Raw genomic sequence first — 15431 nt, 5'->3', positions numbered from 1 at the left:
ATATATATATATATATATACATAACCTTTATCCCTGTACTCCTCAAGCCAAATTCCTGTGTGAAAACTACAATTCCTGTATCCTCACAACATTATAATATTGTAAACAGGTTTGTTAAGACTTATTATTCAGTAGTTAACAGCAGATTTAGTGAAATTGTATGTCTCATGATTGTTGAATTCATTAAATCTGTCATGTTGCTATAAGCCATTAGCAAGAGGAATATAGTAAAAAACACGGAAAGGCTGATGAAGGAATTTTTTTTTGCTATATATAGAAAAAAATCATAGAGGAGGAAAAAAAATCATAAAGGAGGGCACACCACTCTTCCAATTTGTTCTATAGGCAGACTAGCTGTCTTTAAATTCGATGATGAATGAGGAAGTGCTTATAGCTATGACCACACCCATTAGAAATGACCCTTAGGAATAAGAAATATCATATTCTAACAGTAGGATTGGGAAAAGCATTTTTAAAGTTGTATCCAAGATGGTAGTTTCCAGTCCTTCCCATAGAAGCCCTGTATAACACCTAAAATACTTTAAAGTATGGCTATCCTCTCAGGTAGCTAGATGATTCCCTGGAACTAGGCAATAAGGTACTCATGAAAAACAAAGTAGAGAGAATCAGAGGTGAGGAAGACACAACATCTGTCCAGAGGGACCCAGGCACTCAGGAACTCCACCAGTACAGTGGCATGGGTTCCTTCCAGTCTGCCTGGGCAAGTGACCTGAGCAGACATTAGGTACAAATTTTGCAGCCAGTCCCACAACACCCAGAGGAAGCTCCACTCCCAGGTGCTCTAACACCCAGGGTCAAAGGATCCCAGAATCACAGGATCACAGAGACAACTTGACTCTGAGGAGTTCTAACACAAACAGGATCACAGGAAGGACAGGCTCCAGTCAGATTTAGTCAGGGCAGGTAGCACTAGAGATAACCAGATGGCAGAAGGCAAACATAAGAAAATAAGCAACAGAAATCAAGGTTACTTGGCATCATCAGAACACAATTCTGCCACCATAGCAAGTCCTGGGCACACCATCACACCAGAAAAGCAAGATTCAGATCTAAAATCACTTCTCATGGTGATGATACAGGATTTTAAGAAGGAAAAAATATCTCCCTTGAAGAAATGCAGGAGAACACAGGTAAACAGCTAGAAGCCCTTAAAGAGGAAACACAAAAATCCCTTAAAGAACTACAGAAAAATACAATCAAACAAGTTGAAGGAATTGAACAAAACCATTCAGGATCTAAAAATGAAAATAGAAACAATAAAGAACTCAAGAAGTTAGACTCCAGAGAATTAAATAACCCTATTCAGGGCCAGAAAGTGGGAGAGGGCGGGGTGGCAGGCATGGGGAGGGGGGAGGCAACAGGGGTTTGTTTTTGTTTGTTTTTTTGTTTTTTGGAGGGGAAACTGGGAAAGGAGAAATTTGCATGTAAATAAAGAAAATATCTAAAATAAAAAAAAAAAAAAAAAAAAGAATTCTCAACTGAGGAATACCTAATAGCTGAGAAACACCTAAAGAAATATTCAACATCCTTAGTGATCAGGGAAATGCAAATCAAAACAACACTGAGATTCCACCTCATACCAGTCAGAATGGCTAGAATAAAAACTCAGGAGACAGCAGATGCTGGAGAGGTTGTCGAGAAAGAGGAACATTACTTCATTGCTGGTGGGTTTGGGAGCTGTTATACCACTCTGGAAATCAATTTGGTGGTTCCTCAGGAAATTGGACATAGTACTACCTGAGGACCCAGCTGTACCACTACTGGGCATATACCCAGAAGATGCTCCAACATGTAATAAGAACACATGTTCCACTATGTTCTTAGCAGCCTTATTTATAATAGCCAGAAGCTGGAAATAACCCAAATGTCCCTCAACAGAGGAATGGATACAGAAAATGTAGTACACCTACACAATGGAGTACTACTCAGTTATTAAAAATAATGGATTTATGAAATTCTTAGGGAAATGGATGGATCTGGAGAATATCATCCTGAGTGAGGTAATGCAATCACAAAAGAACACACATGGCATGCACTCTCTGATAAGTGGATATTAGCCCAGAAGCTCAGAATACCCAAAATACAATCCACAAACCACAAGAAACATAAGAAGAAGGAAGACCAAAATGTGGATACTTCATTCATTCTTAGATGGGGGAACAAAATAGCCATTGAAGGAGTTGCAGAGACAAACTATGGAGCAGAGACTGAAAGGACAATCCAGAGACTGCTCCACCTGGGGATCCTTCCCATATTCATTCATCAAACCAGACACTATTGTGAATGCCAGCAAGTGCTGGCTGACAGAAGCCTGATATAGCTGTCTCCTTAGAGGCTCTGTCAGTGCCCAACTAATACAGAAGTGGATGCTCACAACCATCCATTGGACTGAGCAGAGGGTCCCCAATGAAGGAGATAGAGAAAGGACCCCAGGAGCTGAAGGGTCTGCAGCCCCTTAGGAAGAACAATACTGTGAACTAACTACTATCATTAGAGCTCCCAGGGACTAAATCACCCACCAAAAAATACACATGGTGGGATTCATGGTTCCAGCAGCATATGTATAGCAGAGGATGGCCTGGTTGGTCATCTATGGGAGGAGAGGCCTTTGGTCCTGTGAAGGTTCTATGCCCCAGTATAGTGAATGTCAGGACCAGGAAGTAGGAGAGGTTTGGTTGGTGAGAGGGGGTTGGGGGTGGGGAACAGGGTTTTTTTTTGTTTGTTTGTTTGTTTTTGTTTTTGTTTGGGGGGAAAACCAGCAGAGGAGATATCATTTGAAATGTAAATAAAGAAAATATCTAATAAAAATTTTAAAAAAAGAAATCTGAAAGGGAGACAACACTGGAGATAGAAAACCTAGGAAAGAAATCAGGAGTCATAGATGTAAACATCACGAACAGAACACAAGACATAGAAGACAGAATGTCAGGCACAGAAGATACTATAGAAAATATTGACAAAATAGTCAAAGAAAATGCAAAAAGCAAAAATCTCCTAACACATAACATCCAGGAAATCCAGGACACAATGAGGAGACCAAACCTAAGTCTAATAGGTATAGAAGAGAGTGAAGACTCCCAACTTAAAGGGCTAGTAAAATACTTCAACAAAATTATGGAAGAAAACTTCCCTAACCCAAAGAAAGACATGCCTATGAGCATACAAGAAGCCTACAGCACTTCAAATAGACTGGACCAGAAAAGAAATTCCTTCTGTCACATAATAATCAAAACACTAAATGCATTAAACAAAGAAAAAAATTTAAAAGTTGTAAGGGAAAAAGTTCAAGTAACATAAAAAGGCAGGCCTATCAGAATTACACCAGACTTCTCACCAGAGACTATGAAAGCTAGAAGATCCTGGACAGATGTCATGCAAACTCTACAAGAACACAAATGTCAGCCCAGGCTACTATACCAAGCAAAACTCTCAATTACCATAGATGGAGAAAACAAGATATTCCATGATAAAACCAAATTTACACAATATCTTTCCACAAATCCAGTCCTACAAAGGATAATAGTGGGAAAACACCAACATAAGGAGCAAAACTACACCCTAGAAGAAGCAGGAAAGTAACCTTTCAACAAACCCGCACAAATCTAATTCCACCTCTAACAACAAAAATAACAGGATGTAACAATTACATTTTTAATATCTTAATATGAAAATTAATATTACCAACATATCTTAATCGATTGAAATCCAAAAATATGAGGAATTAGAAATCTGTTGGCTGTCATCTAGTGGTCTCTCAAATTTGGTAACTGGAGAAATAGATCCAATATTGTACAATCTATGTACATTTTCTGCTTGTTTGTATGTGACAGTGTCTTGCTGTGTACCACATAATGGTCTTGAAATCAGGCTTCTCCTACTTCAGCCTCTCTCTATTAGTAGGATTTTTTATTTGATGTTTTTACACTATACTATGGTTTATAGAACATCTTACATATTTAAAAATACTTATACAGACAAAAGAAATGTAGACAATTAACTTGGGAGGTAGCTTGTAAGAGTACAATAAAAAGTGAGACTGAATGCTTTGCTTGATTTTTGTTAACTCTTGTATCAAGTTTGAAGAAGAAGACTTTATAATTTACTCTATCTCTGAAATAAATGCTTTTCCAAATTATCACAGCCAATGAGCCAGATTGTTACCCTTACCTAGTGTCTGTGCCACCCTCCAACCAAAACCATTGTTCATTGAACCAATTGGCAAGTGACTTCATAATTAGACCATCTTAATACACACACCATTTCTTTTTTTTTTTCTCAAATTTTTAATCACTTTATTTATTTATGTATTTATTTATTTATTCACTTTATTTTTTAATTTTTATTAGATATTTTCTTTTTTTACAAGTCATATGATTTTTCTTTTCCTAGTTTCCCCTCCCAGGAACAAACAAACAAACAAACAAAAACAACAAGAACAAACTCCTGTTGGCTCCCCCCACCCCATGCTTGCCACCCCACCCTCTCCCACTTATTGACCCTGGCATTCCCCCACTCTGGGGCACAGAACCTTCACAGGACCAAGGACCTCTCCTCCCATTGATGATTGATTTTGAAATCCTCTACTATACACATGCTGCCAGAACAATCAGTCCTACCATGAACTAACTAGTACCCTCAGATCTCCTAGGGACTCAACCACCACACACCATTTCTTAAATGAATGTAACATCTTCTCTGTGGCCTGAGAATGAAGTCACTCACTCAAATCAAATACTTTTGACCATAGCAGAAAATCTGTATCCAAAAGTCATGCCTACAATTCATTACTTGGTACAGCAGAACTGTCAACTCTCAGCTTAGCTACTATGGAGGTAAAATCCTTTAGTGATGTGATGGTCATTGAAGTACAGCTTTATTACAATGAAATCCAATCTCAAAAATTTTTCTTATTTTGGACTTGTACCACTGTAAGAGCCAAGAGTTTAAGCTCTACTAAAAACAAAACAAAGAAACAAACAAAAGTCTTTATTTATGTTATGTTCAGTTAAAAATAGTAATGATTTATTATTTTAAAATATACAGATAATATGTTTGGAGTTATTTAAACTTTATATTGAAAAAACATGTATTTTCAGTATTGCTGTAGACAAGCATCTACATAAGGCTGTTCAATTGATTATTGTTTTATATCAAAAAACTTTATAATACTCATTTTTATTGTTACAATGCTTTATAAATTTTAAAGAATATGACAAAATAAAAAAAAGAAAAGTATTGCAGGTATTGAAGGAAGGGTTCTGGGAGGAGTTGGGGTACAAAAGGGAAGCAAGAATTGATGTAATTCTATTTGCTTAAGATATGTATTTAAATGGTAACAAATTCAAATAAATTGAAATCATGTATCTTTTCTCATCATAATGCAATAAAACTTAAATGAATAAAAAAATAGAAAAGAAAAACAAAGTAGAGGGTCATTCCTTTCACTGAATACAGAACAGAGAGACAAACAAAATGTCTACAGTCAGTATACATGGCATGTGGGATTAATATAGTAATGTAGTAAGTCTAGTAAACAAATATTCCAGAATATCTTCTTTTACCTGTGTCAGGTTTGCCTAAACAACATACCCTTGCTTTACAGGCTATCTTTTGCCATTCTACATTATTGTGCACAATAACCTACCCTTTTAACATCTAGTAGGTATGCCTGTTGCACTGCTGCTACAATAAGAACAAAGTCACAGTTTGGAGTATATATACACTGATCATTTACAGTATATTAATTACAGAGTTATATTAAAAGATGATATATAATTAAAGACCATGTTAAAATATCTGTTCAATTCAATAGGATATATTCAAATCTAATATGGAATCTATGTTTTTTTAAGTTCTATGTAATATACAACTTGAATTTGAATAAGAAATAAATGTAAGTTTCATGGTGTATGTAAAATACATATGGAAATATATGAAAAGTTGATCAACTTAAACATATACCTCTTCAAAAATTTTGATATAACTTTTCAAATTATGTCTTTAAGAAAGTTATATTTAATTTCATTTTCTTGTGTATCAAACAATTTATTGTTTCTGATATTTATTTTTGTATTTAAAACAACTAGAATTTTATATAAGACTATGAACAGAGAATCCTTATGAATCCTTATTATTTGCCTTTCATCCTTTCAGTCACTGACTTCTATTGAAACCTCCAAATTAGTCAACACAAAATTCACAAGTCATGTGTTTTTCCATTTTAACAACATTTTTCATTTAATTAAATTATGCATGTTCTATAACAAGCATAGTTTGATTAAGTAACATTAATAAAAGCTGATTCACTATAAGTCAGTAGATTTTCTCAGAAAGTATGTAATTTGATAATGGCTAAAATTGAACTAAACAGATACACATGCACAATTAATTTTTATGTACAGAAATAATTGAAACTAGGCAGTCCAAGGGGACAGCATTTAAAAAGCTTGAAATGATTTTATGGATTATTAAACTTTGATTTGTATATTCTAGATACATTTACATGACCTTAAATAGATTTAAAACAAATAATATAGCAAATTTAGTTCAGATATTTCCTTTGCAATAAATGAAATTCTTATCAGTTGTCAATAATTTGCATTACAACTCCTATCTATTACTTGTGACTTTGAATTTATCATTTGCTGAACTAGTTTTATATGTATATATGAAACTAAATATATTTAAAGAAAGATTTAAAGCACATAAGCCTATGTGTAAAATAGCATGAACATGTTAAATATATATTGCTAAATACCTTATATAACACAAATGCTCATGAAAAAGTTGTTATTAACACAAAAGCTGTTATCTTTTCACATTTCTGAATGCTATCATTTTACCACTCATCTGCTCCATGCCCAAACCCAGCTATAAGTCACATCGACATTCTTCTTGCTGAGTCTGAAAATGAGACCCTTATCCATTTTGTTCATTAATACTCATCTATATAGCCTTGGCACATAGTATATACACATACTTTCACATGTCTATTTCCCTTCCTTGTGCTGCCTTTCTATTCCATGGCTCAACCTAGAAGTCTTCTTAAATACAGAGGCAGATGCTTGTAGCCAACCATTGGACTGAGCATGAGGTCCCCAATGGAGTAGTTAGAGAAAGGACAGAAGGAGCTGAAGGGGTTTGCAACCCCATAGGAAGAACAACAATATCAACCACCCCCCCATGAGCTCCCAGGAACTAAACCACCAACCAAAAAGTACACAGAGAGAGTCCCATGGCTTCAGCCACATATGTAGTAGAGGATGGCCTTGTTGGACATCAATGGGAGGAGAGGCCCTTAGTTCTGAGAAGGTACCATGTCCCAGTGTAGGGAAATGCCAGGGCAGTGTATTTACATTTGAAATGCAAATAAATAAAATAACAATAAAAAAAGAATATTCCCAAGAAATCCTAAAAGATCCTAAATATCCTAATACAACACAGGTCACCAGTGAGCTGGAGACTCTTGTAGGCATAAACAAGACCAATTATTTAAAGGACTATCCTGTCTTGTTCACTCCTGCCTTACCTGACCTGAAATCAAACATATTTGCCTAAAACAAACCAGAACCAAATATTCATAGTTCCCATAACAAAAATATCACCAATATGAAAAAGCAAAGAAATATGCCCATTCCACATATTGTTGAATCCTATAGAAATGTTCTCCATAGATTAAATTCTGGACATGCCCACACACACACCACTCCCCACAGAATTATAATTAAAATCTAAGAATTTAAGAAATTTAAAGAGAACACAAACACCTCAATAAACTTAAAAAGGAGTAAAGTAAACTCCCAACTAAAGTCTAAGAAGCACAAATAAATAGGTGAATGAGATTCTAAAGATAATCCTGTATATAAAAGAATTACTAATGAAAACTCTAGCTAAAACAAAGATAAAAGTGAAAAATTTAAAGACTAGACGAGAGAAAGCAGGAAAAACCAATTTCAGAACAACCAGTCATGCAGAAGACAGAAAAGCAGAGCTTGGAACTAAAAGTAGAGAAACTGGTACTGTCAACATAAGAAAATGAAAATGTACAAACAAAAACATACAAAGAGAATATGCAAGAACTTTGGGAGATGATAAAGAGAACATACTTAGAAGTCATAGGTACACTAGAAAGAGAAGATCCCTGGTCATTAGCACAGACCAGAACTTCAATTGCATCATAAAGAAAGCTCCTACAAACTAAGAAAGAAATACCCAATCATACATTAGATAGTAACAGCAAATAGATGGGACAAGAATATACTCATGGCATATTCTATCCAGACAAAATATTCAGTCCAAAACAAGAGTTAGAAAGGAGCAAGGAAAAAATCCACATGACACATATGAAGGGGAAACCATCAGAAACACTGCTACTTTTCAATATTTAAAAGCAATAAAAGATTCATTTTTTAATGAATCAAATTATTGATATTTACAAACATATTATTATACATAAAAGATGTGAAAAATCCCAGAAGTTATGTATACTATTGACAAAGTGGCAGGATATAAAATACCTGGTAAAATCAGTAGACTTTCTATCCACCACTTGGGCACACTGAGAAAGATATTATGAAAATACTCACATTCATACTCTTATCATGTGAATTAAATATATAAGAACAAATCTCTCCAAGGAGGTGAATGACCTTTAAAAAGAAGAGCTCAAGTATTTACAGAAGCCATTTACAGAGCACACCAGAAAATGGAAATATTCCCTATGGCCTTGAAGTGGTAGAACTAATATTGTGAAAATGATCACCTACCAAATATAATTTATATATAACCGTGATCAATCAAAATCTTCATGATACTCTTCATAGAAGTAGAAAAGAAAATTCTAAATTTATATAGAAGCAGCATGGACACCAAAGCAATATTTAGAAAAATAAACTACTGGAAGAGCCACCATTTCATATTTTTAAGCTATCTTACAGAGCGATAGTAACAAGAACATTGTGGTAATAGCAAAAAGTACTGTGGCCGGTGGACAAAAAAGAAGACACAAACATTATTAAACATAATTTCAGTCATCTTACATTAAAAGATGCCAAAATAACACATGAAGGAAAGACAACATTTCAAGAAGTGATGCCTTGGAAAACTGTACATCCACATACATTATATAAACTTATTCCTATATCTATTACTCTGCATAGGAAATACATTCGAACTACATTTATAATGTGAAAACATATTCTAAAAACTTACATATAACCACACGTAACTGTACCCTCAATCCCTCATCAAATATTTAGTTATATTGAGAGCTGAAACTACTACAAACATGTATAAACTGTCTAGATGCAAAGAACAATTGGTCACGTCATACCCAGCCCCAATATGTACATCTCAATACAAAGCCTATACTTAAGTATACAAGTGGCATCACAGAAGAGAACAACAAAGTTTAAAAGAGTCAGAAGAGCAGGATACTGTTGCAATATCTTCTAGACTTGACAGGGATGTTGCACCCATGAAATCTTAACTATTTGGTTGTCAAAAATAAGGACTTCATAATGAAGTAATCACTTTACATGTATTTATGAATAACAATAATATAGAAAAGAAGTCATGGAATTAGTACAGAAGTACAGGGTAGGAGACACTGAAAGATTTGGGAGATGGGAAAGAAAGGTGGAAAAGCAAATGCAGTTTCATACAGTAATCATGTTTGAAAAAAATTTAAGAAGTAAAAATTTAAAATGAGAACTGCATCCTGGTTATATACACTAGTTAATTTATACTAATATTTTCTTTTTTAAACTGTAAAATATTTTAAAAAATAAATAAATAAAATCTTTTCCCAGCAAATTTTTGAAGTTGTCATAAAAATTTAAGTTTTGAAGGTTTCATTTGTTTATAGCACTTCATTCAGTCACTCATAGCAGAATAATTATGAAACCGAGGAATGCAGGGGCCATTATGAAAGGAAACATGTTAAAATTTCTCAAGAATATAAACCAAAGAAAGTGTAACAAAAAAGGGAGGCAGCTTAAAATATCTTATAAATAATCGTATCTAGTCTAAGTATCCTAATTCTCCATTTTATGGCCTAAAAATCTGAGCCAAGTGCGAGGATGATCGTGTTATTAACAGGAAGTCTCTGAAGTGTAAACAGAAATTTCTAGAATAATGTTTGAAGTAGTTTGGCAGTTGCCTGCCAAATACCGACAATATATGTGTCAGAGGGTTATGAAAATTGATATGTTTTACATACATACAGATATATTTTTCTTTTTATATAAATTTATTTGAACTTCTATTACTATTTATGTATGTATCTAGCTTAATAAGATACATATGCCTACTATTTTTCATTTAAATGGATTAATGCTTATGAAATTTTCATAAGAAGATATTCTAATAATGCTGAGCTAATCCTCATTTTTAGTAAAATCTCCTTGACCCAATACTAAAATATATTACATTATTTATTTTGATTAGGTTCTTAGCTTCCATTATAAAGTATCTTATGAAAGTGTTAATTCTTTTATTTGTGTTTACTTCACTATTATTTTTCACTATCTTTTCAGATTCTCATGTAAATTGGATTTTAATAGTAATGTTAATTCCTTTAATAAAATATATTTGCATAAAATAACCAAGAATATGTAGGCTAAAATAATAAATTTTAAAAAGAGGAAAACAAATGGAGAATTGACTTTTACAAAACTATTTCACAACACTATAATTGGTTCTGGATATATTTTATTGAAAACATTTAGTGAAAAAATCATTTTCTTACAATATAATCTAATCATGCTTTCTCCTTTCCTAATTTTTATATCCTCCCACTTCCGTAAGGAACCAACTGCAGGCTCTTTCTCTTTTCTTTTTTAAAAATACATACAAACACACAAAACAAATTTTTTTTCTCTTTCCATGGGTGTGCCTGTGTGAATAAGTATATAAATGTACACATGTGAGCATATGAGTGTGTTTGTTTTTGGTTAGTATATGTATGTGTCAGTTATATGTATCTGTGTTTGTAAGTGTGTATGTTTATGCCAAAGGAAGATTCAAAGCAGGATGTTGTGTGAATGCATCAAATGAAGAGTATGTTCATAAACTGCAGTATTCCCCAAGAGGACACATGGTAGAATATCCATGGTATCTGGTATCAGATGTAACTCTGTAGCCTGTATTTGCCCTTGTCCTTACAAGGGGCTGAAATAATTATTCCATGCAATATTGTTTATGAGTACAAAGAAATAATTTCAGCAAAAGATTTATAAAAATCATTTGTCCTAAGATTAAAATATTCTTTAGGTATATCCATATACATACTGGGTATTAGGTAAACTATAATTCTGTTATTTTCCACTTTATATTCTAGAGTATAAATACAGATTATTTCAGAAGTTTTAGATAAAATGCCAATCTAAATTTTAGTACTGTGTAGGAAGAAATTAAAAAAAAAAACTTGTGTTAAATCAAAGACCATATATCTCTCATTGTTTATTTAAAATCCTCATTTAATTTTACTGTATGTAAATTTTACTTTACTTTCCATATGGTAAGATCAAAACTAGGGCTCTGTTCTTGTTAGGCAAGTAGTACTAGATAGCTTAATGGCATCCCTTGTTAGTTTGACATATGTATACCTGTGTGTATGTGTTTACTATATTTTTATGAGGTTATTAAAGAAAATCATTTTAATCATGAAAAGTAACACATCTGAGTATTTGTTGTCCATTATTCTAAACGCATGCACACAGTGAGAGAACAACATAAGGTGTATACACTACTACTTTTAAAAAGCTATAATAAGAAAAAAGCACAATGCCTAAGCAAATGTGTTCTTCAGTATTAAATTACCAATCATATTATTTTAAAATGGGTTGGAGATCTCATCTGAAGCAATACCATCTTCCTAGAATACAGGTGCTTTGAAAGTGATTCATAAAGCCTCTGAAACTGATGAGAACATAGGTAGACATTGATGGGATGTTTTCACGCCTTCTTAAGCTGATGAGAATATAGGTAGATATTAGAGGGATGTTTGCACACCTTATCAATTGCTCAGAAAGTCCTAATGACAATATTAAATGTCAATCTGGCTTTCTCAGTGTTGTGTGGTAGGCACTGGGCAAAGTTCTTCAAATACTTTTAATGAAATGTAAGGAGCAAGCCTTGGAAGAGCATATTTTGATCATAATTTCACAAAACAAACTGAAAAGCAAACTTTTAAATTGCTGAAGTGCACAGAGCTAGTAGTTTATAAAGTTGAGACTGTCATGATTATTTATTTAATTGGTAACCATACTGTATGCTTTTATGCCCCACCCAAAAATTTCAATAATAAGAAGTGATGTTTACATCTTTCTTTTCCTACCAGGTAAATATTTAAGATAAACAGCTAGCAAACTGTATGTTTGTTTCTCTCAGAGAGTTCTATTTAGCCTGTCTGTAGATAGTAGAAAGAAAGAAAGAAAGAAAGAAAGAAAGAAAGAAAGAAAGAAAGAAAGAAAGAAAGAAACAAACAAAGAAAGAAAGAAACAAAGAAAGAAACAAATTATGTTTCATCTAACACTGTAAAATATTGGGTATTGGGAGAACACACAAAACTAAACTAATACTAAAGAGAGAAAATTTGTAGCACGTGGTGACAACTTCACTGGGAAGGCATAGATCACAAATTGTCTCTGAAAGAAATAAAACTACACAGAAGGTCCCCATCATTAATCCATCCCTCTGCCCTTTCTATTAATGGCTCTCATAAACCATCATGTGATTTAACTTGTGATGATAGATAAATAGAACAGAACTGTTCTCAGGTAATATAATGTGTAGAGATGACACCCCCATGGTTAATATTTATCAAGATTTCCTGATGTCAAGGCTATTCATACATAGGTTGTGACATAACAGTGTGGGACTAAGGTGTTTTGATTATGCTTGCCACAGGGAGTGGCACTATTTGGAGGTGTGACAATGTTGAAGTAGCTGTGGCCTTGTTGGAGGAAGTGTGTCACTGTGAGACCCTTTTCCTAGCCACATGGGAGCCAGTCTTCTCCTGCCTTTGGATCAAAATGTAGAACTTTTGTCTCCTCCAGAGCCAAGCTTGCCTAATTGCTACCATGCTCCAGCCTTGATGATAACAGACTGAACCTTTGAACCAGTAAGCCAGCTCCAATTAACTGTGTTTATAAGAGTTGCTTTGGTCATGGCGTCTGTTCACAGTAGTAAGGCCATAACTAAGAGAGTGGCACTAAAAGAAGCAGTCAAGAACCTCAGCTCTGATGTTAACCAGTCTCTGTCAATTTTAAGCTTATTTAAAACCCTCAAACCCACAACAGGAGCAACTTAGCACACTACCTTCATAAGAGCAGTATGGCTGATACATGGTGCTGATAAAAATACAACACATACATGTTAGACTATATCCTTCAGAACATTATGATCTTGTTAAAACACAGCACATGCATGTCAGACTATGTTCATAAAAGTAGCTAGGTACTAATAACATATAGAACATGTCATACTATGTTCATAAGAGCACCAAGGTGTTGGTAACCTGGCATGTCAAACTATGTCAATAAGAGCACCATGATCCTGATAAAATAAAACAATAGAACACCATTGGTTATTCAGGAGATTGTCTAATTATGAAAAAATTCATCAAAACATAGTTATGTTTCACTTAAAAATAGGAATTGTAAATATCATGCAATATGACATTAAAATTGGAACCAGTCATGGATCCATATATAAGAGGATCAAGGTGTTTATTAATGTAGGTTAATCTTCACAGAAAATAATCTAGAATCTTTGTAGATTCTAGTGAGACATTTTAGACTCTTGAATTACCTTTGCTCACGTAAAAATTAATCCTAGCCAAGAGCACTTTAAATCTTTTGTGGTGTTTGCATGTGTGTGTGTTTTTTGGGGGTGGGGTGGGTGGGTGCATGCATGCTTGTGTTTGTGTCTTGGAAGCTTTTCATACTATAGTGCTAAGGAATATAATCCTATACTTCTCTTTAAAGAAGGTTGACTCACATAACAGAAGGATGGAAACCCACAAGCTGTAAAGCCAGAGTTTGACAGGGCAGAAAGTAAATTGTAATCCCGGGCAAACATCCTTCCCAGTTATTTAAAGGCACTCACAAGCTGACTAGCCTCTGCTGTCTGTGTGCCCATCATTTTCTAACAGGAAACCTAGCAATTTCTAAGGAGTCAATGGAATAAAATCTTAACATATTATACAGGAACATGAAAAAAGTAAGTAACTGAGCAACAGTCATGTAAATAACATAATACAAAATAATATCTTTTAATACTGGGGTTCCCTCTTACATCAGATTGAATGGGAAATAAAATCATCAATGTCCATGTGTAACAGAAGCCAATATGATTCTAGGGAATGTAAGTTGGCTTTCTTAGTGGCTCTGTCAACATTCTTTCAAGACAACTGCGAATGGAATTCATCTTTCCTAGTTCATGAGCTTGAGCATCTGATCTCACCCAGCAGTGGTGGCACATGCCTTCAATCCCAGCACTTCGGAGGCACAAGCAGGCTGATTTCTGAGTTCGAGGCCAGCCTGGTCTACAGAGTGAGTTCCAGGACAGCCAGTGCTACACAGAGAAACCCTGTCTCAAAAAACCAAAATAAAAAAATAAATAAAAAAAAAAGAAAAGAAGAAAAAAATATGATCTCATGTTGTTTGGTATGGGTCTGGATGGTTCACCCTTATGGGTCTGGATGGTTCACCCTTATGGGTCTGGATGGTTCACCCTTATGGGTCTGGATGGTTCACCCTTATGTAGACACTTCACTTGTGTAAAGACTGAGCAGCAGTTTTACAGCACACTTTCCTCTCCTTTAAGTATCATTCTTCTCCTAAAATCTCGGAAGCCACTAAAAATTTTCATGAAAGCTTTTAAATCTTTATTACCAGTACTGCACATTGGTAGTCATCTGGTTGTCTGCTATGGGGCACTGGGACAATCACAGTTTAGGTTAGAAGAAAGTGAGCTTATGTTCTCTCAGCTTGAATATTTGACCCCAATATCCTCATCATTTGGTATTAAGCATTTATCATTGAACTATTTAAAAGTGAAGATGCAAGATCTTTAACCCAGAGTGTTGCTAAAATCATATGAATGTACACACACACACAAAGACACACACACAAACTCAGTGGATTATTTGTATCTGTACAATAGATTTAAGCAATTGTTCTTTCATTTTTGAACACTCATAAAGATAGCATGGAAATTTATTGCAAGAGAGGATTGAATCACATTTGAATAAGCAGGAGTCTGTATTTTAGCTAGTGAATAGGCAAAGCAAACACTCCAGGAATGAAATCCATTCACTCTGTATTTGCCATTACAGATATATTTTGTAAAGGAACTTGGGACTACATATTTTCTTGAATATAGATTACAGAATTTTATACATAACT

At 34.2% G+C, this 15431-nt stretch overlaps 1 protein-coding gene across 6 annotated transcripts in view; it reads right to left on the bottom strand.

Moving 5' to 3' along the window:
* Ccser1 (coiled-coil serine rich protein 1) overlaps nt 1–15431 on the bottom strand; it is a 1196027-nt gene that overhangs the window by 127520 nt on the left and 1053076 nt on the right. The gene's annotated exons all lie outside the window — the stretch shown is intronic.

This window comes from Mastomys coucha, unplaced genomic scaffold (assembly GCF_008632895.1).
Source record: "Mastomys coucha isolate ucsf_1 unplaced genomic scaffold, UCSF_Mcou_1 pScaffold20, whole genome shotgun sequence".
NCBI lineage: Eukaryota > Metazoa > Chordata > Mammalia > Rodentia > Muridae > Mastomys > Mastomys coucha.
Note: the sequence above shows the minus strand (reverse complement) of the source record. Positions and strands in the feature narration are given on the sequence as shown.